This window comes from Electrophorus electricus, chromosome 21 (assembly GCF_041902795.1).
Source record: "Electrophorus electricus isolate QZ-2024a chromosome 21, ASM4190279v1, whole genome shotgun sequence".
NCBI classification, from domain to species: domain Eukaryota; kingdom Metazoa; phylum Chordata; class Actinopteri; order Gymnotiformes; family Gymnotidae; genus Electrophorus; species Electrophorus electricus.
The window spans coordinates 12,288,015-12,315,000 of record NC_137517.1 but is presented as its reverse complement, the minus strand read 5'-3'; the positions used below and the strand labels follow the sequence as shown (position 1 = coordinate 12,315,000).

General features: G+C 38.0%; 2 long non-coding RNA genes and 1 pseudogene across 3 annotated transcripts in view; all 3 read left to right on the top strand.

Annotated features, from left to right (window-relative positions):
• LOC145652855 (uncharacterized) overlaps positions 1-7,431 on the top strand; it is a 7,952-nt gene extending 521 nt beyond the window's left edge. The window contains exons 2-3 of the long non-coding RNA XR_014119125.1: positions 449-522; positions 6,886-7,431. This is a non-coding gene — a long non-coding RNA (uncharacterized LOC145652855). The remainder of the gene's footprint in view (positions 1-448; positions 523-6,885) is intronic.
• LOC145652841 (NLR family CARD domain-containing protein 3-like) overlaps positions 1-26,986 on the top strand; it is a 260,507-nt pseudogene that overhangs the window by 92,242 nt on the left and 141,279 nt on the right.
• LOC118240549 (uncharacterized) lies at positions 17,680-22,434 on the top strand. 2 transcript variants are annotated; one of them, XR_014119120.1, is made up of 4 exons: positions 17,695-17,823; positions 18,160-18,241; positions 20,433-20,596; positions 20,708-22,434. It is a non-coding gene; the product is annotated as an uncharacterized LOC118240549 (long non-coding RNA). The 2 variants fall into 2 exon arrangements; XR_014119119.1 differs by having other exon boundaries at positions 17,680-17,823; positions 20,433-22,434.

Sequence of the window (26,986 nt, the reverse complement as noted above, 5' to 3'; positions counted from 1 at the left end):
TGATCTAGTGTACAATTTATTATGATTATTATATTTCACTGCTATAAATGTAATGCAGTTTGGTCTTTAATGGAGTATCACTCATAAATATACTTAACTAAGGCTTGTTTTGTTCCAATAGTTTAAAAGCAGGTCTGTGTTCTGTCCATGTGTGAAGACTTGATAGGGAATCATACAGGCTTTAGTCATAATCTACAGCAGGAATTTATAGGAACTTACTGGGGAAAAATGATTTGGGTCTCACTCACCTGTTTCCAGTCACTGAGATCCTCAAGCTCACGTTTGTTAATTTAGTGTAAATGTCATTATACTGGTCCCAGTCAGAACGTGGTGAATTACTAGTCTCCTCTCTGTTGAGTGTAAATGTCATTATACTGGTCCCAGTCAGAACGTGGTGAATTACTGGTCTCCTCTCTGTTGAGTATAAATGTCATTCTATTGGTCCCAGTCAGATTACTGGTCTCCTCTCTGAAGCAGCAGGTGCCCTTTACCATATGGCTGGCACAGGAAACGCTTACACAGGTAATATCCTCACATATGTGTATGATCACATCCTTACACAGGTAATATCCTCATATATGTGTATGATCACATCCTTACACAGGTAATATCCTCACATATGTGTATGATCACATCCTTACACAGGTAATATCCTCATATATGTGTTTGATCACATCATTTCACAGGGAATATCCTCATATATGTGTATGATCAAATCATTTCACAGGAAATATCCTCATATATGTGTATGATCACAACCTTACACAGGTAATATCCTCATATATGTGTTTGGTGACAACCTTACACAGGTAATATCCTCATATATGTTTATGATCACAACCTTTCACAGGTAATACCCTCATATGATCACAACCTTACACAGGTAATATCCTCATATATGTGTATGATCACAACCTTTCACAGGTAATATCCTCATATATGTGTATGATCACAACCTTACACAGGTAATATCCTCATATATGTGTATGATCACATCCTTACACAGGTAATATCCTCATATTTGTGTATGATCACAACCTTTCACAGGTAATACCCTCATATGATCACAACCTTACACAGATAATATCCTCATATATGTGTATGAACACAACCTTACACAGGTAATATCCTCATATATGTGTATGATCACAACCTTTCACAGGTAATATCCTCATATATGTGTATGATCACAACCTTTCACAGGTAATATCCTCATGTATGTGTATGATCACAACGTTTCACAGGTAATATCCTCATATATGTGTATGATCACATCATTACACAAGTAGTATCCTCATATATGTGTATGATCACAACCTTTCACAGGTAATACCCTCATATGATCACAACCTTACACAGGTAATATCCTCATATATGTGTATGATCACAACCTTACACAGGTAATATCCTCATATATGTGTTTGATCACAACCTTTCACAGGTAATATCCTCATATATGTGTATGATCACAACCTTACACAGGTAATATCCTCATATATGTGTATGATCACAACCTTTCACAGGTAATATCCTCATATATGTGTATGATCACAACCTTTCACAGGTAATATCCTCATGTATGTGTATGATCACAACCTTTCACAGGTAATATCCTCATATATGTGTATGATCACATCATTACACAGGTAATATCCTCATATATGTGTATGATCACAACCTTTCACAGGTAATACCCTCATATGATAACAACCTTACACAGGTAATATCCTCATATATGTGTATGATCACAACCTTTCACAGGTAATATCCTCATATAATCACAACCTTACACAGGTAATATCCTCATGAGATCCTGATGACACGTGAAAACCTTCTTTGCTGTCTTTGTTTACCAGATCCCTTTTTTTCTCAGACTCCTTCCTGTTTACAGATGTTGCTCGGTTTCTGTATTTATTAGATGCTACATTATTAGGAAAAATACGTTCCACTCAAGGTTATAGTTGATGTCTCAGGATGATGTGATGTCTCAGATTAGAAGTCTAAAGAGTCCATAAACCCAGACCAGCACAGCAGTGGCCCCTCCTAGTGTGAAGAGGGTGCTCCACCCCCAAAGCACAAAGAGCACCTCACACCATCAGCAGAACCAAGTACAAGGAAACTGCAACCTCAACTAATTCCACTCACTGCCTACAGTTCCTAAAAACACTTGCAAGTCTCTGAAAATACCAGTTTATACAGGAGGGGATTAACAGAGATTATATTATATGCACAAGAAGAGGGTGGGGGCTCATGATAATGAAATGGCTACATCTGGTCAGAGCAGTTAATGGAACAATCATCAACTCAAAAAATACAATAAATAAAAATGTATTAGTTTGTAATAATGTGCAAATTCTTAGTCATTGCTTGGATTTATTGTGTTAAATGAAGAGCAATGCAACATTATTCAGTGTGACAAGCAATAAGCAAAAAGCATTTTGCTTATTCCTGCTGGGTCTTTCATTCATAAAGTCTTAATTCTGAATGTGTTAGATGATGTCAATGTTACCTAATCATGTAGAGCTAGGCGTGTTACAATAGAAAAGCTGAATATAAGTGTGAAGGGAACTCAAGGGATTGGGACTAAACAGCTGTGTAGCCTTAAGAAAACCACTTATCAGTGAGGCTAACTGGCAAAAATAGCTTCAATTTGGTAGGGAGCATAAAGATCGGACTCTGGAGCAATGGAAGAAGGTAATGTGGTCTGATGAGTCCACATTTACCCTCTTCCAGAGTGATGGGCGCATCAGGGTAAGAAGAGAGGCGGCTGAAGTGATGCACCCATCATGCCTAGTGCTTACTGTACAAACCTGTGGGGGCAATGCTATGATCTGGGGTTGCTACCGTTGGTCAGGTCTAGGTTCAGCAATGTTATGTGCCCAAAGAATAAGGTCAGCTGACTACCTGAATATACTGAACGACCAGGGTATTCCATCAATGGATTTTTTCTTACCTGACGGCACGGACAATTCCAGGATTCGTCGGGCTCAAATTGTGAGAGAGTGGTTCAGGGAGCATGAGACATCATTTTCACACATGGATTGGCCACCAGAGTCCAGACCTGAACCCCACTGAGAATCTTTGGGATGTGCTGGAGAAGACTTTGTGCAGTAGTCCAAATCTCCCATCATCTATACAAGATCTTGGGGAAAAATTAATGCAACTCTGGCCAGAAATAAATGTTGTGACATTGCAGAAGCTTGTGGAAACAATGCCACAGTGAATGCATGCCATAATCAAAGCTAAAGGCGGTCCAACGAAATTTTAGAGTGTGTGACCTTTTTTTTTGGCCAGGCACTGTATATGCCCAGCAGTGCTCCTCTGCCTTGTGGTGTGTGATATTTGTGGACAGAAAGAGGGGAGGGGCTCCTAGCTTTATAAAGCCTGTGGTTTGCATTAATGAACACCTGGGTCATCGCCTGTTGTTTCTGCATGCTGAGGTCAGTATGACCTCATAAGTGAAAAGGTATTAGGATGAGAACAAGCATAGTGCCCTACAGGTATATGTTTGTGTGCACATGTGTAGATGTTAGTGACATGTTTACATTCATATTGTTCACATAATGTTTAATAGTGGTGTCTCCCTGGCAATGTAAACATCCCAGTGTTAGTGAGAGATGGCTCAGACATTGGGCTAAACCACATTGATTCTGCTTGCTGCGTGAGAGAAACAGCTGGCAGGATCAGTGTGGTTTAGCTCCATGTTTGAGCCATCTGACTCTGACCAAGAGTCTCTTCAACAGGAAAATGGACCACAATAAAATCTTTTCGATGACAAAATAGTGTGTCCAAAACTCCAGCTGGTTGAGCTAAGATTCACTCAGTTATAAAGAGGCTGAATTATGTGTACTCTTCATTAAAGTGGGTGGTGTTCCCTTAATTAAAGTGGGTTGTGTACTCTTAATTAAAATGGGTGGTGTTCTCTTAATTAAAGTGGGTGGTGTACTCTTAATAATCCCTTAGAGCAATGCTGGTTGTGGAAGCTTTTGAAGCTGACTCAGGGGCGCCGTCAGGGATTTTGGGCCCCATGAAAAGATATGACACTGGGCTCCACCTTCCCATCACCCCAGGCCACGCCCACCCTGAAAATGTAGCATTGTGCATGTAGTGGAATTCACTATTTGATGTAAGACTGAAATCATCTATAAGAAAAGTGCTAAAGACCATATTTTACAGTTTATGGAAGCTTTCTAGTCTTTTAAAAACAGAGATCTTTTCCAACACTAATGAATTTATTTCTCATGGGAACAATCCAGTGTGATCTGCCTTAGACTTATACAGAGGCCTTGAAACCACCTGCATCAGAGCCTCTGTTTTGCACATATAGACTCAAAAAGGTCTCTGACCTTAAGATACCCCAGAAACATTATTCATCTTTATGCTTTCAGACAGTCTTGCACCACTCTGCACGTGTGACAGGGAGCTTCAAAGCCTATTTTAATTAGATCACAGATCGCCTCATGAAAATACAGATTAACGTTTGGCCTTTCCTTTGCCTCAAAACATTTGATCACCTCATTCCCCCCTTTCATGACTTTGTCATGAACTATTGTCCCGCTGTCTCTATTTAATGTGTCATTGTTTTATATAAATGTTAACAATGTTGTGACTTTATTTTATTATTTCTAATATGAACTATTGAATTTAACTGCGTGCCCTGTAACATTCTTTTCTTACTTATGTGGCCAACATCCATTGGGCATGGCGAAGGTTTCTTATATTATCACACAAATATCTTAGGTTATACAGTTACTTCAGTTTATAAATTATGTTAATACTGTTATTTGGAATAAAATTACAGCAGGATTCTCCGAACAGAACACATACACCTCCCCTCTCGGCCAAAAACTTATCCAGAGCTATACGATTTTGCCAGGTCATTAATGACATAGCTTCCAATTGCACCACCACTGCTGTTAGTGCATCAGTGTAATTAATAAAATGATGCTGATTATAGTATATGTAATTTATCCAATCAATAGTTTTGTTTATAGTAAACCACCAGAGAATTGATTCAGATCCTGCAGCAATTTGATTTCTAGCCTTAAATTAATCCGAAGCCCCCCTATGAACTCCAATAGCATCAATGATACTTTATCATCCAAACTACCCTTCGGTGCCTCACGTTGCTGAACACAATGATAAGCATCGTTGTGTGGGAAGTACAGCTTCAGGTACAGGAACCATAGGAAATGACACAATCAACATGACTCTTACCCCCACATACCCAATGAGCATCCGGAATTACGACACCATCATATTTCTGCATGAGACGTGCATGATTAACCAGGTCTTGTTCTACAAAAGTTCCATTGGAGTTGTCAAAATAATGGGTATTGTTAAAAGTTGAAATATAACAGGTTCAGTGTAATCCATAATCCAAATCCTACAACATTTCCTTGTGAAATTTCCCACATTTTTCCTCCTGTACAATAAAAACAATCAGGACACACTGTGGAATTCATCACAGTAATACGTTTTTTCTTACAGTTGTAGCTTTCTGCACAGGTGTCTGCCTCCAATTCTCTGAGCTCAATGAGTGAATTCTGTTCACCAATATGGACGTAGCCAGCCCTCTATCCCAGTAAACCTGTCTCTTGTCTGTCATTATTCAAATCTTTAACCCTACACACCGCCTCCCATCATCCAGCGCTGGCGGTGGTTCAAACGGTCCCCATGGCAACCGCTCCACTCCAACTGTTGCTCTTACAGGCACTTGGCTAAACAACAACTGCAGCCAACAGAGCCCTTTTCCAAATCCTCCTTATTCCTTATTCATCCAATTTATGTCACTTAGTCAGCCGATACAATTTAACATGTATTAAGTCTAGCGATTTCCAACACGCCACACCTGCAGAGTTTCTATATATTTTCTCAAGCCAAAAATGCATTTGCACTCCCTGCATCTCATTTAACAAATTGCTATCCATGTGATTATTTTAGTCGCAAATCTATTCACTTGATTCTAAGTTATTTTGTTAGATTTAACTGCTTATTGATTATTGAATATTGATTTAGCCAGAACTTACTTGGGTAAATTAGATATTCACTGTTCCAAAAATACTATTAACCGCCACTCGCTCTGGTTAAATTTCTTATCCTGTATATTTTAACTTTACTCTTCTCCTATTGCTGCTATTTTAAAATGTCCATCATATGTATGCTCGCTACTGCTTTAACTGTTACCAGTTTTATATACGATACCTCTATCATTTACTTTATATTTATTACTAAAACAATGTCTATATGTTTTGCATGCACGCATTTTATAATGAGATATTATTAATGACGTTTAGACAGATCTGTCTGCATATCCATTCACTTCCTTTGTTAAACGACCAAACCAAAATAATCTTAATTATAACCCAGAAAAAACTGTTATGCTGGTATGCGTCGTACAATACGTCATTGTTGGTAATCTGTTAACTCGCGATGGCCACATCAACACAAACACAGTTTTTACAGACAAAACATTTAACACTTTTCTCTTAGTGCTGCTTTACTCACGAGATCTACTATTCTTCTCTTTATTCTTTTAATCTCTTTATTCTCTTTTTATTCTTTTATTATTTTATTCTCATTATTCTCTTTTATTCTTTTATTCTCTTTATTCTGCACATTTTCTTTACTTCACTTGTTGTGGTCACATTTATACAGAAACAACTGGAACAAACATACCTGTTAACATTCATCTCTTCAGCGCTTTTTTTCTCTGGAGCTCTATTTATTTCTCTTTATTCTCTTTATTCACTGCACATTTTTCTTTACTTTATCTTTTTTTTTTTTCACTATTTCCCTTTACAGTAAGTTTTTGTGAAACTATTTTCACTTTTACCGGTTGATTTTCTAACTGTTACTCCATTTTTTGTTATTTTATATTTTTAGCAAACAATTCTCACTCCTTCAATTCCCAGTCTGCACCCTTAAGACCCCCAAAACCTGACTACAAAGCTCTGTGGACCAGGTCTGAATACCACCTATGCAGAATGTTTTAACAGGGATTTAAGTACCTTTGGTAGTGCGCGTGTGGATTCAGACCCACAGAACAGTGCAGCTTTGGGTTGTCCGTCAGCTGGTGCTTTGTCCTGCTGACGGCGTGGGTCCGTTGCCAGTCAATCCAATTGATCCCTGTGGTACAGCCACCAATTAATGGTGTTCATAGATTTTCCTAAATTCAATGTTACAAACGAGGCATTGTCCGGAGAATGTCTAACAGTGTCAGGTGGGCATGACCTTTATATATTTTCTTCAAGGACACTTACATAACCATTTAAATTTTTTTATTGTAACGAATCTGCTGGCCTGAGTGCTGATGGGCGTGGAGCAGGATGCACAGATTCCCTCGATGAAGTGACGCGTTTATTAACAAAAGACACAAACAACAATAGTGGCACTCATATACAACATGAAGGAAAGACATGACTCATACACGTAACAAAACACAGACTTTAGTAACATTGAACGAAGATTACATACGCATTTTACATTTAACAGCAGACTAACAATGACCAACACAGTACACACACTATCAGAGATTTAAATAGACAAAAGACACAAGACATTAAGCCCCATACAGGTGCATACAATTACAAAGGGCGTGGTTAGAAACATTAAACCCCCTGCACGCGGCAGGCCGTACCATGTGACTTGTGTGTGGGGGGAGGGGGGGGGGGGGGGGGGGCGTCCCGTGACATTTATAATACTTTTCCAGGTTTACACTATTATGTTCAAATCATACATTATTCAATATATGCAAATTGATATTCAATACTTACACCAACTGGTTCTTGGTATCATTATGTTCAACCTAAACTACTTCTATTTTTTTAAAAAAGGCGATCTTATTTCCTACCGCCAGGTGCCCATATTGCTTCTTCTGGTGATCCTTTTTCATAGCACCAGATGCCCATATTCTTTCTTCCGGTGCTGGGCTGGGATGTCCCATCCTCGAACCAAGGATCCCTCAACTGAGGCCCCTAGAGGCCTGTCAAAGAGGCATTCTGAGACTTTATGCTGAAGCCAACCATCCATATTCTTCTGCGTACAATATCATTTTATTACCTCACCCTGCACTGTGAAATACACATCCTTATATTCACAAAAGCACATGCTTTGGCTGGTAAAACATTTCTTATTAACACCAGTCTTGCTTGTCTTCCTAACTGGTTCAGTTCCTTCACTTTTAAGCTTCCCTAGTGTTATTATTACATATTTTAGTTTACTGTATCTAAATCACTACATAAGAGATTGTAGCCTGCACCCAGTAGTAGGAGGGTGTTTAGGGTGAAATAGTAGACTGTTTCTTTGTTGTGGTTTGTGTATATAAACATCTGATTTGCGAAAATGATTTAATTTCTTCTAATTAATAAACTGTTATAGTAGCTATAATCCTGATGTAATGATGCACAGTGTAGTGACATTTCACATGAGGAAAAAACATCAATAAAGGTATTTTTGAATGGATATAACTAAAAATTAATAATACATTTTCTTAGAATTATTACATAAGGATATATATATATATATATATATATATAATCATAATCGAGAATCATCCATGAGTCTGAAGACATCTAGTTTTAATCACCCAGCTCTACTTATAATACACAATAAAGGCTGAAGAGACTAACATTCCAGATGTAGTTTTATTTCAACAGTTATTTATTTTAATTACTACGAACAACAACAATGAAAGAGTGAATGTATGATGGTGCACAGACTGATGGGTGATAGAGGGGTGGAATATGAACATCGTAGAGAAAATAATGACAGGAGATCATTTTAATGTCAGAGTTGGTCAATGTTTGAATAAGTCTGGAAGTGGATACTTAGCCTGTACATGCACCTCCAGTTTTAAGTGATTTAAGTTTTCAAATGATTTGTACTTGATCACTTTAATACTAGTTATCAGAAATTGTACACATAGTACAATGATTCAGGAGTCACATTGATGTAAACACTTGGGACATGACAGTCATTCACATCCAGACTTATTTACCCCTCATTTATTTTCTAGTTGAGCTCCTCTAATACAGAAGAACATGTCAAAAAAACCAAAATGACTTTTATTTTGTGGGTTTAGAATGTGTATTTTGATGCTGGAGATTCATTTTCAGTCATGCTCTACATATTCTGATTCACCAGGGTCTTGTCTAATAAATTGAACACTTGAGTATATACATGAAATTACCAAGTAGCTGCACAGCATTTTCTACTAGGTGTCCTAGACATCTAAATGCACACAAAGTCATCAGTCACTATACATTGAGTGTGCAATATTCTTTTTGCTAAAACATCACAACAATGCTCAATGTACAATGCACTTATTAAAAGACAATATTAAATTCTTCATTGTTATTATGTTAAATGATTATGCTGGGATAGTGCTGTAATACTGTAAAGAAATAGTACGCTTTCTCATGTATACTTACATTTTGTAGGAGGATTGTGAATATTTTCAGCAGTGAATGGAAATATCCAGTCCTTTGCAATGCAAACATTGAAGCTAATCCATGCTAGAAGCCACTGAACCATCTCTCAGCTTCCATCTTATAACTGCACCCAAAGAACTCCACATAAACTTCAGCTAGAATAAGCCTGTTCCTTTCCATGATGTCCCTTAGTATTGGTAATCAAATTAAGTAAAAACAATATGGATTACTGTATCAGTTTTGCCAAACAGCTTCACTCGCATGTGCTACACTTCATCTGGCTTAGAACACAAAGCAGTGCGCATATTTCAAACTCACGTAGTGGGTAAACAAATAAGGCAGGTGAGGTGTCTGCGTATTCATCTAAGCGTCCTCTATTTGTTGAAACAGCTGCCAATCACGCCGCTCGTGCTTGGACATTGGTTGTGAAGTCATTTGATAGCTTCGCCTCCCCTTCCCCCTTCACACCTTGGTGAGGATTGCTGTCACTCAAAGACATTAACTCTTCATTCTTCAAACAGAATCTGTGGACTCTAAGAAAGGAGGGTCTTGTCCCTTATTCACCCCTGCTACAGGAGTAACATCCATTTGCTTGCATATTTTGTTATTTTATGAATGAAAAGAACACGTGTTTTGTGCAAAGACGTGAGCAAGCAAATGAAGAGCTTTACTAGCATTCTAGATACTTTTTAAACATGCCAAGCAATTGCTTTGATGGTAATTAAATTAATAATAACAATAATAATAATAATAATAATATATTACGGGTCTACACAGTCACATTTACTAAACCAGACATACTTGGTCAGGCTTAAGCTTCCCTCCTGATATTATCACTTGTTTATTTTACTGTATCTAAATCACTACATAATAAATTGTAGCCTAAACCCAGTTGTAAGAGGGATAAAAAAGACTATTTCCTCATTGTGGTTTATAACTATGACTTGTGATCACTTTGATACTTATGATACTGAATTTAGCGTAGCAATAAACGTCCCTGATGTGTGAAAATTATTTAATTTCTACTCATTTAGCAAACTATTATAGTAGCTATAACTTTGAGACTGCAAAACCCTGATTTAGTGATGTAGAAGCGTTTCACATGAGGAAAAACTATCAAGAGGTATTGTTGAATTTATTTTGATTTAGCTAAATTTATTTATTTTTCCTACATTGCTTTTATACTTGCACAGTTTTGTTGTACTTGCATAATTTTGAGTCTCTTAAGGATCTTTAAAAGAAATAAACTTGCTGACTTTTTGCAAGTTTGTCTTGACTGCTGCAGACATATTTTTGGACATTCAAAATTCATTCTAATAAATAAATGTTGCATGGAATTGTCCAATTTTTAATTATTAGTATGTAAGGGTGTAAAAAAATTTAATCATAATGAAGAATCATCAATAAGTTTGAAAAAAATCTATACTCAGAATGTAGTTTTATTTCAACACTTATTTTATTTTAATTACTAAAAACAACAACAATGAAAGAGTGAATGTATGATGGTGCACAGACTGATGGATGATAGAGGGGTGGAATATGACCATCACAGAGAAAATAATCACAGGAGATCATTTTAATGTCAGTGTTGCTCAACGTTTGAATCGCCGTAGTGTTTTGACAGCCTTTGAAAGCATCTTATTCATCTTATATGATTTCTCTAGTTTTGGTTTCTTCAGCTTGTTCTGCATTTTGAGGTTTTCATGATGGCAGAACTAAAGAAAAATAAATAAATAAATAATTTACAAATGTGCAAAAATCCAAAATAATCATATTATTCGTATGTGTCAATCAAAAAAACATAATTTAGTCCAATATGAAGTTCTTCCAGTAAATAGACTTAGCTAACAGCTAAATGAATTTCACTTCTTACTGGTGTGGTACTTATGAAAGATGCAAAAAGTGGTAAATAACTCCTACTCTGTCGTGGTTCTGTTCTTTAGAGACATCTGATAAAGATGTCAACAGTTTACTGGCCTCTTCTAGAGTTGTCTGAGTGACATTGATGATGTATAAGAGGCTTCTGAGCAGGTTCTGGTCCACTGGCTGAAACAGACATGAAGGATTAATATTTCCCACTCGCCCTCCGCTGGGCCTCTTTATCCTTCAATAATCCTCACAGTCAGTGACAAATGGTCCATTTGAAATAGGAAAATCAGCTCAGTGAAAATTATCCATGAAATGTGACGATTAACCAATTGAATCTGTGTGTCGCGTGCTTGGGCTCACGTGGACCTGCATGTGATGTCGGCCGTGGGTCTGCAGGCGTTGCTGGATCAGTTCACTCGCGCGACTGATCAGACCCCTCCCCTCACACATCTGTTCCAGCAGCGTGTCATAGTTCTCACGTGGAACCAGGACGTGGAGGCCATGAACATGGGCCCTGGAGGAGAGGCAGGGCTGGGCAGGATCTGAGCAGCAGATCAACGCTTTGATCACTGATCTGAAGCTGCTCTTGCACACACTGCCACTGTTCCTCCCAGAATGGTCCTTCTTTACTGAAGCTACGAGAGCAAGATGAACAAGAGTGCATTAATGTGACATGAATACACAACACAAAACAACAAAACAACGATGTGTAACGGTAAAGAGGTTATTAAAAGTATACCTTCCACACCTCCAGTCATTTCTGTAATGTGCATCTGTTTTCTGACAACCTTTCATTAAATGGTGCCACTTAAAACACCTTGCAGGTGTAACTGTACAAATTCTATTAAGTCATTATCTTTCTGCTGAAGTCATTTGTTACACCTTCATTAAATCATTACACTCACCACCATCTTCATCTACTCTCAAGTGGAAATGGAAGACGTGATTTTTCAGGTTCCGCAAGTGAACATTTTTAGTAAATGAGGATAGCTTGGCTAATTCTGGATTGTGTCCCCGTGTTGTAGAACTGGTGTTTGCACCTCGCTCAGCGGCCTGCAGATGTCTGTACAGGTCCTGGGTCCTCCTGATAGTCTCCAGCAGTGTTGGTTTCAGTTCATGAATCTCCAACATATGCTGCTCCACTGCTGATAAAACCACATCAGGAGCTTCTTATATTTTTGTCAACAGCATTTTTAATAGTTATAATGCAAACAATTATGTACAGGGTATTAAAATAAGAAAAATCTTTAGCAGCAGGTTACAAGGTTGTTATAGATATATGTTACATCTATATTTGGTTTTTCACTTTGAAAATAACTTAGCAAGAGTAGTTTGACAAAAATGAAAGACCCCATCAGTCCCACAGTGCAGAGTGTACCTTGGATCTGGTATGTAGGATGTGTGAAGGCCTCTGTGTATCTCAGGCGTTGTTTCAGGAGCTGACTTTCTCTCACACTCTCCTGTAGCTGCCCAGACATGAGCTAAGATCATCACAGAGAGACAGAGTGTTACAAACCCCAGGAATCACGCTCAGCCCTGCACTGCCACGCCTACCTCTTCCCACACACGCCTCCAATCTGGTTTACTGGAATACTAGCACACACCTGATCATTGTTTCTCTCATCACTGCTCCCTTACTTAAGCTCCCCTCCCTCACACTCACGTCATGAAGTATTGCCAACCTTATTTTGCATACCAAGTGGTTCAGTTATGGTTTTGTCTTTCTGGTTTTCGACTTCTGCCTGACCCCTGGACACCCCTGGACTCTGCCCCATGTTATGGACCTTGAATCAACAGGACTACGAATACCTGCCTGACCCCTCTGATCTGTTTGATTTCACTATAAAACCTCTTCCAATTGGATCCTCTTCCTTGTATGTGTGTGTGCAATCATAAACACAGAGAAACCAGTAGTTAGAAATAATGACTCCAAACAAGGATCAGAGCCCTTATACTGAAATAATCAGAAATGTCTTATGTTGGGTAAATTATATTATACATTTTATTGTCTAGGACAGCACTAGTTGCATCACTTCCCTTTCTAAACCTTAGTTTAGCTCCTTAGTCTGAATATAAACATGAACAAAGTAAATAAACATCAAATTCAGAGTGTGAGATTCAATAGAGTCAATTCAATTTAAGGAACCATTCTTTGCATCCAGACTAAACCTAGTCTTAATCTTTAGAGTACTGGTCCATTATATCAGATGAGTTGTGAATCAGGTGTATTTTTAGTATGTTAAAAACACTAAACTCCGCCCTGCACCTGGTCTGACTGAATGAAACGTCGGGTTGCTACCTGGAGCTGCTGCTTTCTGTTCTCAAGCTGTAGAATGAGTTTGCCCACATCAGATTCCAGATTATTCAGCTCTGATGTGGTCTCTGCTAGCGCAGCATCTTTCTCAGCTAGATCCTGGATGTGACCTTCCAGAATGTCATGCAGCCCCTGCTCACACACAACAACAATCACCCTCATAAATGCACACACCCCCTGCTGCAGTGTTACTCCCTGCTGCCCCCGTCTGGTGTGATGAGGAATATTGGTGCAGAGTCCTTCTCTTGCAGGGGTCAGAGTTCAGGCAGGGGTTAAATGAGGCTCCAAGCTTCACAGACATTTTGTATAAAGCTGTGGAGTGTGTCTGGTAAAGGTGTCGTTCCCTTTCAGACCTGTGTTTTAGTCCTTTCTCTTTTCACACTTTTGTTTTAAACCACAAGAAAATGTTAATAATAAATTTGCAGATAATATGCTTAGTGAGCTCTATAGGTCTTTTGTATTAAGAGCATATTTTTGGACGCCTGTTTTTACCTGTAGGTTGCCATGTGTTTGGAGACACCCACCTGAATCTGTTTCTCTTTGTCCTTCAGGGCCTGTTGGAGGTCGTTTTTACTGGCCTCATGTTTGATTTTGGTCTCATGCAGCTCAGAGTCTTTCAACTCCAACAAGTTCTTCAGATCCTAAATAGAGAGAGAGAGAGAATACATAGAGTACAAATATACTAAACATTTAGTTCAAATGGATTTCCCTATATAGTATACAATTTATAATTTTTAATGTATTCTCATAGCCTAATTAAAACATTAAAGTTTTAGTGTCTTAAAGTAACAGTTTAATAAGCATACATGTATGCAGGAACATGCACCTGCACACACATACACACTCACACGTATGTCATCCTCTTTCAGGGTGGTGAGTGTGGAGTTGTGGGCGTGGCCAGGCTGGTGTCCACTGCTCTGATTGGTGCTCCTGTTCCTCAGCTGATTGATTATGGTGTTCTGAGCCTTGAGCTCCCCCTGCAGCTGTTCTATGTACCTGACAGCCATCACACACACACTCGATTAGGCTACATTTTATTTCACATGTTCATTTAGAACTATGAGATGGACTCTCTGCACACAGATTCATCTTGGAATTACATTCCAATTACATGGAACTACATGGAGAAACTCCACTGAAATCACTGTGACATTAGAATGGTGTGTGCCAGCTCAGGACTAGGTACTATAATATAATTGTCTTTTGCTAAGAATAAAAAACAAAGCATTTCTAAGGATAATTTCTTCTATAATTAAAGTACAGCAATTTACTAGCTAAGGATTATTATTGTTTAATGAAGGCCCTAAGGTTTAACTTAAGTGGTCAGAAATTAGCATTTAAAATGGAAATATGTCAAATAATTTTGTTGTTTTGATGTGGTTGTCCTGGAGAAACAGCCCGAGTTTCTAACTGGGAAATCTTCCATGAACAATGTTTCTTATCAGAATTAAATATAGGCCTGTACCGACCTGTGCAGCTCTTCAATGGTTTCCTCTGATTGGCTCTGATCCTCAGAGGGCGGGTCTTGTAATGTGTAGGCTTGTAGCTGGATCTCTAGCTGTAGGCGGAGCATCTTCTCTTAATGGAAAAGCGCTTCCATCTTCTCCAGTTCCTCTCTGCACCTGCTCAACTCCTGACAGGTGGATGAAGAGCATTACGTGAAATGAAGAAATAATTCAATTCAAGACACGTGTCTGGTCCTGCAGTTAAAACTATTCTACAAAGGAAGAGAATAAAGAGGCTTGGGCAGAATAATTTATGCATTTGAGAAGGTCAATTTATTGCCTTTTCAAGTTGTATTTAGATTTTTTAGCGCCCTCCCTTTATCTAGGTGCGGAGTGTGATTAACAAGTGTCCCCAGTCTCGTCCTCTCAATTAACCGGCTCTGATTACAAAAACTAGACTCGGGTCTCCTCACGTCTAAGTTTTGCTGCGTCGCCACTGGGAAACGCTCCTCTGCCGCGTTGTAAATCTGTTCTGTACAACTGCTGCACTTCTGCGAGCCGCCCTCATGCTTGAGGAAGCATATACGCATGCGCAGGTTAAAGTTGTCCTTCTGCAGCTCGGATATCGTCTGGATTAAAAAAAAGAGCAAACAGATCGGATTGATGTTCAGACAGACAAATATTATATTTTCAGCTTGGCAGTAAAATTGCATACCTGCGTCATTTCTTTTAGTGTCCACGTTTTGTTCCTGGTCAACAATTTCCCATGTTGAGAAAAACTCATCATGTTTCTCTATTGATTTAATTTGGCCTTTCACGATCGTTCCTGAATCCAGGGTATACACGGATAATATAAAATATTTTAGATATTTCTATAATTAACGGCGCACTTAATTTAATGATATAATAAATCATGCAAGTAATATTGATACTATTGCTGAAAACTATTAGAATATCCAATAATTCTGGTCGGACTATACCTTGAAAATCACCTTGTCCTCCTTCAGAAAAGCATGTAGGTATTTAGTGTGTTGGAACGCTTTTAAATAACTTACACTTTCCTTAGGTTGTGATGTCATAATTACATTCATGCGTCTTAGTGGAACAGTTCACTGACGCAGTAACGCCAGCAGTGGCAATTTGACTTTAAGTGTCTGACTTTTATCAAGCAGTAAAACCATTGTCATGCCTCTGATAAACCTGATCAGGAAGGAGACGTAACGGAAACCACAAGGTGGTCAATTTCAGAACTACAGATATTAGTGGTAAATAATGTGGCTAATGAGTGAATTTGTACTCTACCAAAGTTGGTTACTAACACTAAATGGTAGCAGATTGGTAATTTTCCTTTATATAGCAGAGCATATTACTGTAAGTTCAAATAATATTATTTCTTTATCTATTTGAGCAAATTCCCGAGTCATACATATTATACAGTATAAGAACAATATGTGTTAAATACATTCATATTTGTTTTGTGAAATGGCACATAATATTATGTATATGAAAGTGCCGCAATTATTTTAAAGTTCTAACTGTTTTATAATAACATTTGTATCATGATCATGAATGACTTTCCTTTTCATTCACAGTTAATAATAATGAAATTAAAGAATTGTGTTCTTGTGCGCAAGAACACAAAAACATTCGCGAGAGTACAGTATGTGTTTGTGTGTGCAGAAGAGCAAGTTTGTGTAAGAGCAGGATATATCTAAACACGTGCAAGCAGTTTTGTAGCAGAGCAAAGTAAATGTAAGCGAGAGCAGAGCAAATATGAGTGAGCACATGTAGATTTTGCATGCGAGCAAAGGAGATCCGTGAATGCTGCGAGTTACACGTCAATACTGTGTGAAATTTTTTTTTAACAAAACAGATGTTTGATTTTGCACTTTTGCCAACACCAGATTAATGCAGATTATGTCCCTTGTGGTGTTTTGACCTTTTATTCAGAATTTTTGTCTGAAGTCCCTTAAAACATTCACTTATGTCTACAGCTCCATCATAACCTTGACCTTAGATGTTACCTACTAGTAAACAGATCTGCCTGATTAACGTCTTTTAGCTCGTCTTCTTCTCAGATACATGTCTGGGCACAAACTAAACGTTCACATACTGTCTTAAACCACTACATCACTGGGCATGTGAACTGGACATGGCGATCAGCAGAGGAGAGACCCAAGATACCATTTGAAAATGGTTTATTCAAACACTCAAAATGGTTTGAACTGTCATATCAGGGGAGTGTATGCTAGAAACGAAACTTAATGACAATAAATAGTCATTTTATATAGAGTTTGTGAGCACAGAATAGGTATTACACACAAACTAATAACCTGTCTCTCTCTCTCTCTCTCTCTCTCTCTCTCTCTCTCTCTCTCTCTCTCTCTCTCTCTGTGTGTGTGTGTGTGTGTGTGTGTGTGTGTGTGTGAGTGTGTGTGTGAAAACCTAAGTAAACGTCTGCTCAGAACAGCTGTGCTGTATAAGCTCCATGACAAACAAAATTCTCCCACAGTCAAAATCTACTGGTAATTTACTGTCACTGTTCTACGCTATTCTGTGTTATTTAAATACAGTTCTATACTGTAGCTCTGATTTCTCTCTCCCGCAGAAGGTTGGATAAAGTGTTGTGACTGGTCACAGCAGTCCGGCCCCTAAAAAACAAGTATCCTTGACAAAACCGGTTCAGTCCGGTTTAACGCGAAAGTGAAATTTTTGTGCTCCATTTTAAGAAGCGCAATGCAAATATCTTTAGAAAAGAAAGCCGGTGAGTATCTGAATCTGAGCTGTCAATCAAGAATTATATGAACTTGTACTACTCAAAGAACAAGTTCTTAAATTTAATATTAACAGAATTGAATATTAACAAGGTTAATGTCTGAAAACGTAAAGCTTTTAGCCGCTATTCTGTTGCAGTAGGTGTCTTCGTTTACGCGAAATACAGCAATAGAACTGAGGTCGTCTGATTCAGAATAACCAAACTAAAGTCGTTCTAGGCTCATCTGAGAAATTGGTCCGAATCAATATGTTTACATGAACTGTATAAAAAGTACTAATAAACGCACTATATACTTAATATATTTATATTTTGTCCTCTACGCAGAAACAAACTGCGCAAATAGAACAGGCGTCGTACTGCAGGAAGTGTCACAAATGTCTCGGACTGTGAGCCAGTAGATCTAACAGTAAGTGTTTAGGTGTCCAACTAGATGTAGACTAGTTGTTTTATCAGGCTAAGACCGTGCTGTTTACACGATCATGTCGTAATTAGACTGACAGTGTGAGGTTAGTATTGTACCAATAGTGTGCATGTCAGTGTAACTAAAGAAGTAATATTTATAATATTTATTAGTAATATTATTAAGTGATATTTCGACACTGTTTCTTTGTATGAGTGATTGAGTTAGTCTGTGACCCACTATGCACTTACAGAACACATTTTTCCTGCCTCTGTCTTCTTTTCCACTTTGGACTGATACTGTTCACTACACCCACGTTTTTGAGTTTGTTTTAGTGCTGTAACATTACGGTTTAAACTTTATGCATTATTTGCTCATTTTAATAAACCATATTTTGTACTTATAAAGTTAGTAAAGGTGCCTGTCTACACCAAAGCTCTTAAAAACATGAATGACTGTTTCTCTTTTGAGAACATTAAGCGAGAAAATACTGTAATGTTTCGCTTATAGGCGCATTCCGAGCTAAAGCGTGAATGTCTTGGTCGTGCTTCGTTAAAGCGCGTGAATGTCTTGGTCGTGCTTCGTTAAAGCGCGTGAATGTCTTGGTCGTGCTTCGTTAAAGCGCGTGAATGTCTTGGTCGTGCTTCGTTAAAGCGCCTGAATGTCTTGGTCGTGATTGATTAAAGCGCGTGAATGTCTTGGTCGTGACTCGTTAAACGGAGATCTTGGCTGCAGTCCGGACTGTGAACTAGTAGATCTGACAGAACGTGTTTACACGTCCAACTCGGCTACGTGTTTTGAACTGGCTAAGACAGTGATTTTATACGATCGTGTGTTAGTTCAACTAACAGTGTCAGACTAGTATTGTACCAACGTTCAGTTGAATAATAACTGTGAGGCAGAGTCAGTACAAGTATTGAACCATTTTACATGTTTGGTTTACTCCTTTGTCGGTAAGTTATTGAATGGATGAAAGATTGTTGTGTAATATTTTTTGGCATTGTCTTTTGTTTCAGCATAAAGCTGAACGTCACAAGAAAGCCCACCAAAAACAGAACAGAGTATGTACAGTTACACTGTGTACTTCCTTATTCAAGTATTTAGGGTACGTAGGAAGAGTCTGAATGAGTACTGCACAAACTAACTAGTGGTCTCTGTTGACGTCGGTGAAGCTATCCGCGCGTTAGCGCTTCATGGTCAAGTCGCCGAGATTCAAATTGAATGCGCCTATATGCACGATATTGCGGCATTTGGTTGCTCACTTCAAACTAACGCTCTCTAAGCATAGAGAAATGCAGACTAACTGTTTTTTGAAGAGCTTTGGATTAGACACGTACTTTTACTACAAAAATACAAAATGAAGTGTATTTGATTAAAAGCAAAACATTCACAAAGTTTGAACCATGAGCTCAGAATACTGATGTTATATATATAAAATGTGTATAGTGTATGAAGATGTGCTGCTGCATGAAAGTACACATTGCTGGTATGTATACTTTGAATGGATATTGCATCAACACTATTAAAAATATGTTAAAGTAGCTTAATAAGCACTGCTCAAAATGATTTTCCTATAGAGTGCTTCTCAGAGGTTTATCATACAGCTTGACTGCCAGCTAAAACAGCACTTAGCACTAGTGCAATATTGTACATATCTCCAGTGCTGAAAAATCAGACTGAAAAAAAAAAAAAAAAGATTGAAGGCACTTGCTTATCAGATCAAATTTGAAAAAACTCTACTGTGCCAGTTTTTTTAAAAAATATATTTATATTGAAGTCCTACTTTTAATGGGGTTTAAATGCTCACTCATACAGAGAACATATGATTACTATATCTATGAATTTTCCCATAATGCCAAATCAGTTCCACTACCACCAAAGAGTGACAGCCTTTGACTTTCACAGCTGCAAGATTTGGCAATTTCTAGTGTACTATTTTTTTTTTCCCTTTTTCAAAAACCAGTATTAAAATACTAATGTGGTTAATGGGGCTTAGAGACAGTTATCTATAACTTACTTCTTTTCTAATTGTATTACTTATTTTAAGTAATGTGGTCATTTACATAATGTTCTATAGGTCTATGCAGTCTTTAAAATCAGCTTTGGGTAATTATGTTTGGTGTCATTTGTGACTTTGTAAAACATAACTCATTACATATCTGATAAAGTTTTTCTTTCCCTGATTATCAACCAGCAGAAGAGAACTGGTGTTTGCTGAATCAGAAGAGACCAAGAGTCAGATGTGTAACTTTGTGCTTTAAGTCAAAGTAAATGTAATGTGTGTTGTATTTGTCCAGTAGAAAGAAGAACACAAGTATATGTATGTTGGAGAGGAAACAGTTTTGAAGAAAGATAACAAACGTACACCCATTTTTACACACACTCAAGATAACTGAAACAGAAATATCACAGAAAAACATCTCTGCATACATTTAAAATTGCATTTATTTAAAGATTTTTTTTTTTTCTCAGGAAGTAATAAGTGTCAGGAATGCTGGATGTCAGACAATCTCAGGTTGGAGAGCAAATGTGCAAACATGGCCCTGAAGGTTTCTGTTGCTTACAGAGGCTGTAAAGCAACTGACCGTGGTCATCTACAGAGCAGGTGAAGTCCATTCATTTCACATGCACTGGAGCAGGTTCTGAGACACAACAGACAAATAAAACAAATCTGAACAGGACTATTGCCTACAATGACTGTTTCTTCACTAATTATGAAATATAAGGTTAATTTAGAAGTGTTATATGTAATCTCCTTAGTACATTCTTGATTCTTTTGCTGCAGTTTTCGTTACAGACTCCATTCTCAAATATCCTTAGATGTGCCATCATTTAATACATTTTCTAGTTTATCAGATGAAATGCTAAATGATTCACAGAACCTAATAGAAAATTAACTCAATACTCTAGTATTTGAGGGTGAAATAAATGTCAAAAGAAGTCATTGATGCGAGGTCCCCTATGCTCACCTGTCTGTTGTCCCAACTGCTCAAGCCCACAGTTCCTTCTCCCTGTTAACAACAGAGAGAAATAAATCTTCACGACAGATGTTTCTTTGGCTCCAGGGGAAGTAGAGGCAGCCTGGCCATCCTGGCACTTGTCCTGCCTCTTGTTTTTATCCTCAGTCTTGCATGGCCGGGGCACACGGTTGCGACGTGGCACCAGGGAGGGGGCAGGCGGAGCTGGGCGCGCAGATCTGCTCTCTACCTTATGTAAGGTCGCCCTCCTGATTAGCCGCGGTTTGTGGCAGCTCAGGTCTTACTGGTGCTGGGAAGCTTCGACCGTGGAGGCACACTGATGGGCTGACGTTAGCCTCTCCAGGTCCTGGTAGAGGACCTCACGCACTTCTGGCCTGGTGTAAAATGTGGAATTCACCTGACTGTCCTTGTCCTGCACCTTTCCTGGGACTTCCCTGACATGTTTGTGGGGGACATGCAGGGTCACAGCAGGCTTGGGGCTTTTTTGTTTGAGAGCAGGCAGTTTTGGGTGGAGGGCGGGTAGCCTTGAGATGGATGGAGCTGGTGGAGTGTGATCAGCCTTCACACTCACAGCACTGCTCTTGGTGTGTGGCTCTACAACCAGAGAAGGGAACCGAGATTTGCTGCATCGCTGACCTTCATCCAGGAGTCTGCCTGTTGACTTTCCACCATTTTTTCCATCCATGGCCTTCAGCAGTGCCGCTAATGTTGTGCCCGTGCCAGATTTTCTCAGGTTTTGAGAGACTTGAGGTTTATATTGCTTCCTCTGGGGCACTCCAGAAATGTCTGGGAAATAGATGCTGCTTCCTCCTCTGTGCGAATTAACGAAATGAAAAGGAGAATTTTTTGGGTTGGCCATTGCCTCTGTAGGGCTTTTTTGTGGAGCTGGGATGGTCTTCACATCAGGGAAGAAGTTCTTGTTTGTACTTCCTGTTCCCCTCATGATGATCTCACTGTGGAAAACCAGAAAATATATAAAATCTTTAAATACTTTACAAATAAATATTAAATTATACCTCTAAACTATGTGTTTCGTTCGATGTCGGTCATCGTACATGTGTACACGTTCGTGTTAGTGTTATTGTTCATTGTTTACTGGTTGTACTCGTTATGTGTGTTTCTGCCTGTCCCTATGTTCACGCTGCAATGGTTTGTTACATATGCGTGCAGTTACCGTTGATTACTAATCTTTTGTGTCTAATAAATGTTTTTCTGGGACGAGAGAGGTCTGTGAGTCCTGCTCCTTGCCCTGCAGGACGTGGGCCGTGACACTTTTCTTAATCTGTTCAATATTCTCTTAAGATGATCAGCACAAAAGTAACAATTTTAATTTGTTCACGGGCATATGCGTAAATTATGATGAGGATGCTACATGTCACTACGGTTGAAAATCAGATTGTGACATTCCTAAATGGCTATTTTTATCCCCAACACTTTTTGAAAGTAAAAATGTTAATGTTTCATCTACAAGCAATCTTTCCTTCATTTATTAATTAATTTAAGTAACACACATGTTTTAGTCATCGTGTTTCTAATGACAGAATCTGAAAACGTTCATGATTATAATCTGAAAACTCCTATAATTTCACACAATGTCAAAACGCAGCACAACTGATATTTCGTGAAACGAAAATGAATTTTAATCAAAATACAAAAGTTGTATTACAAATATATCTTAAACTACATTGCTGATACTTTTCGACGCCGACAAGTATACAAACGTCATAAATGTGGACGTTCTTCCTTTTAGACCAAGCGCTGATTTAAGTGAACGCACGTGCCATCGATGATAAAAGGGATGCAAATTTAAGGGACATCAGAAACGAATCCAAAACCCAGCACTTTTCAAGAGAAATAATACGCTTTGTATATAAACACACGACGTCTCAATCTAAATAACACATGGAAATTATTTCCTTTATGCATTCTTTTCATATAGACGTTTCCCAGTTTGCCTTAAAGAGGATAGTTAGGCCTACCTTTGATATCGGAGAAATCTCTAACTGACAATAATCCAATTTATCCACAGGAAAATGTGAAATAACAATTGTTGAATATCCTTGTAGTTCGTAGTTTGGTTTGTCCAGTGTGCGCACTCTGTCAAAATGGTAACCATGACGCCAGTTAAGCCTTTTTCTGTGACGTCACAAACAGCAGGTGTGACGACATAAACACGGCTGTCTCGTTTTAGCATTACTAAAATGTACTACTGGGCTGTGTATTACTGGACCTTTTGATTGATAGTTAGTGCAAGTTAAAATATCTTATTTCCTCTCAAGCGCAGAGGTTGCTTAGGCAAAAAGCTTCGGTGTTCTGTCCATTAATATATTAGGCCTATCCAGATATGCAACTGTTCATCTTATTTGTTTTTGATGCATTTTTTCAATGTATAAACCATTCACATATACATGGTAAATGTGTATAAAATTTCTTGTATTTGTAATATTAATTGAATGTTTTGCCCCCTCAGTCCCTTAACAATATCACATCATTCGAGCTCTGTTCACTTTTTTATGTGGCGCATTATAAGAACCCACATGTAAATCTCCCCATGCTGACAAAACTGCAAGTAACATATTTTCTTCCTCATCTCCCTGATGCTTTTTGTTTCATCTTGCTAGCTATTATTATTATTATTATTATTATTATTATTATTATTATTATTAACATTTATATAGCACCTTTCTCAGACTCAAGAACACTTTACAAGCAGGTATCAGCTGTTATAGTCACTCACATGCCGATGATTAGTTAACATGCTACCTTAAACTTCAACCTAGATTTTGGTGTTTTTTCTCCTCCTGTAATGGTACATTGGAAATGATTAGATTTCTTTGGCTAAAGCGATGTCTTCATTAAGGCCCATTTCATGTGAACTTGTTTCTTTCTTTTTTTTAATTAAATCTGGCAGACAACCTTAATAATCATGGCTTTTACACTTTGACCAGGTGGCTAAATTCACTAGGTTAGCTAGCTACCCTGAATCATCAAGAATTGATTCAGCAAACAATCAGGATTGAATCAAAACGAAATGAAAATCTAACATGTCAGGATAAAATAGCTAAGTAAAGTATATAGCTAGATTAGGTAGTTAACCACTCAAAGTAGCTTACTTTAGGTAGATATTGGTCAAAATGCACTCTTAACTAGTTACACTAGCTAGCAGCTGTGATTATGCTGTGATAAACAAATATTGACAATCATAGATTTGAGATTCCTCAAAACAACTATTCTATATTTTGATGACATCTTTGCACGTTCTGGGTCTTCATTTTTACATATACATAGCACTAGTACAGTGAGGAGCAAAGTGCATCAAAATTTCTGGTTGTGCACAAGTAACCGGCTAAGGTTTTAGGATTTGTCTTTTAAGACAAACAGAAATTTTGATGCAGACAAGAGAGGCATGTCTTGTTTTTGAGAGGCAAATTCTTGCTCTTTTTGAAAAATTCTTGTATATTATTGGTATTACAGCTTTTTTGATGTGCAGCAATAACAAAGACCTATTAATGAATAACCAGCTAGAATTTACTTTAAAATGTAATTTGCTTTGAATAAGAGCACCTTCCAAATGCTGTAAAGCTTAAGATCTGTTCTTGGAATGTATCCTGGACACTAATGTAAACTATCAAAAAACGTATCAATATATTCTGCTTTGTTCAGTATTGAAGTGTCTGCAAATTGTTTTTAACTTATTAGCTGTCCAAAAAAATAAATAAACAAAAAATAAAAAATGGAAAGACACACTGCAGCATGTAGGAGCATCTTTAATGGGTATGTTAGTATTTATTCCAGCTCTGAACCCACATATTTAACCAAGCATGGAAAACCGCATAAAGGACAGCAAGGCAGAACAGACTGAAAACTGTCAAAATATGCCAACGTTCAGGCAAGCTTTCGGAAGAGAATCTGTCACATACAGTGATACGGTGAGCCAGTGCATGATGCAAGAAAGAGTGAGATAACTGGGATTAACAAATGTCTACAAAAATGATTGTGAAACTTCACATTTGAAGCTTTGAAAAGCTAATACGATTAAAGACAGCTCCATATAGCATGATTTTAAGAAAATGAAATATAAAGGATAGAAAAACAACAGGAAAACATTGCAATATATTGTTCTCTGGAATCCCAAATTTACAAATAAAAAAGAAGAAATCTATCAACAATAAAACCATTTGGGATGCTGTTACATGAAGTTATCAAGAGACATATTCTCTTTGCACAGAAAAAAAAGTGCCTCTTTTGAATAAATAAGATTAAATTAGATAGAAAAGGGACTCATTGTATACACCAAAGATTGAATAATTCTTCACTTGTATGCAAAGAGAGAAGAAATTGAAGGTGTCCTAATAAATCCTCACTGGTTGCACAGATCAGATTTTTCAGAACTGGGGCAAGAACGTTTTGGGTGCACCCCCCACACCTTTAAGTGTCCATACCACGGTCTGCTCCTTTTGTGAAGTAGAGCCTTGGAATAAGTTCACTGCGTGTGCTCCTGATATCTGCATGCACAACAGCCTCACGTGGTCTGGGGAAGGTGGGTCATGCGTATGTAAGTGCATCATACAAGGATGTTGTAAGGAATCGTCAGGACACAGGTAAGTGTGGATCCAAATGCAAGAGTTTTTTTTTTTTTCAGTACAGGTGGGAAGGAGTTGTGAGGCAAAATAGAAGAGTAGTCGTAAATGGGAAGGGAATGGCGAAGAGGAGAGTCGAGGGCACAGTCCAAAGTCCAAGCCAGAAGGCAGAATCCGAGGTTGTCTAAGGTATTAAGAGTGAGGCATTGTCTAGGGGGAAAGCAGAGGTCAAAATCCGGGAAAAGCAACAGAAACAAGAAACGCTTGGTATGCATGAGAATACAATACTTTGCGAGGATACTGTGGGAAAAGGGAGGTTATAAAAGAAACTGAAATGAGAGACAGGTGTAATTGATCAGTATTTAGGCGAGGGTGATCTACGTCTGAGCGGAGAAAGGCTAGTGCGCAGAACTGACGCCGTTACAGATATAAAAAAGATTAGCCCTTGTATGCCTCGGTTGTGGTTCTCTTCGAAATTGTTACTGTACTATTATTGAACCAATTATATCTTATATGATATTTTATAGCATTACTAACTTTGTTGTGAAGTGTCCTGCTGAATTCCTGGCTAAATCAGTGCTTACGCCCTACTCGTGATATGACTGTAATCGACTTTGACCTGATCTCCTTTTTTAATTTAGTGTAGTTCTTATATCTGCTTGCTTTTCCTTATACTAACCCTAACCTTAATCCTAACCCTGATGCTTCTAACGTCTTAACATCTTAATTCGCTTACAAACAAATACAAACAAGGGGTCTTAGAAACAAATCTGACTGGATTGTTTTGATCAACCATCCCCGTAACGTCTATTTTTCATAGACCTACTGTTATTGATACCGTTGTTTTTAATCAGTTGTGAGAAACGATAGCTAAGCTACTAATAAGAAAGAAATAGCCTAGTATTAATCATGGCTAGAGTATGCATATTTAACATGTTTCAATCTACATGTCTATCATGCTACATGTTTAACATGATGCTTTTACTTTAGATACCAACAACTGATGTTAGTTGAAACGCTGATGATGCATGGGGCTGCGCTAATACCTTCTCTCACACAATGGACACTTATTAAGTTTAATCTGAATTCAGAATGCACTCATCATGTAGGACAACTTGTCAACCACAATATTTTTTTTTAATCTAGTTGTATTTATCTTAAATTTGTATTTTGAGCTCTAAAGAAATTAGCTG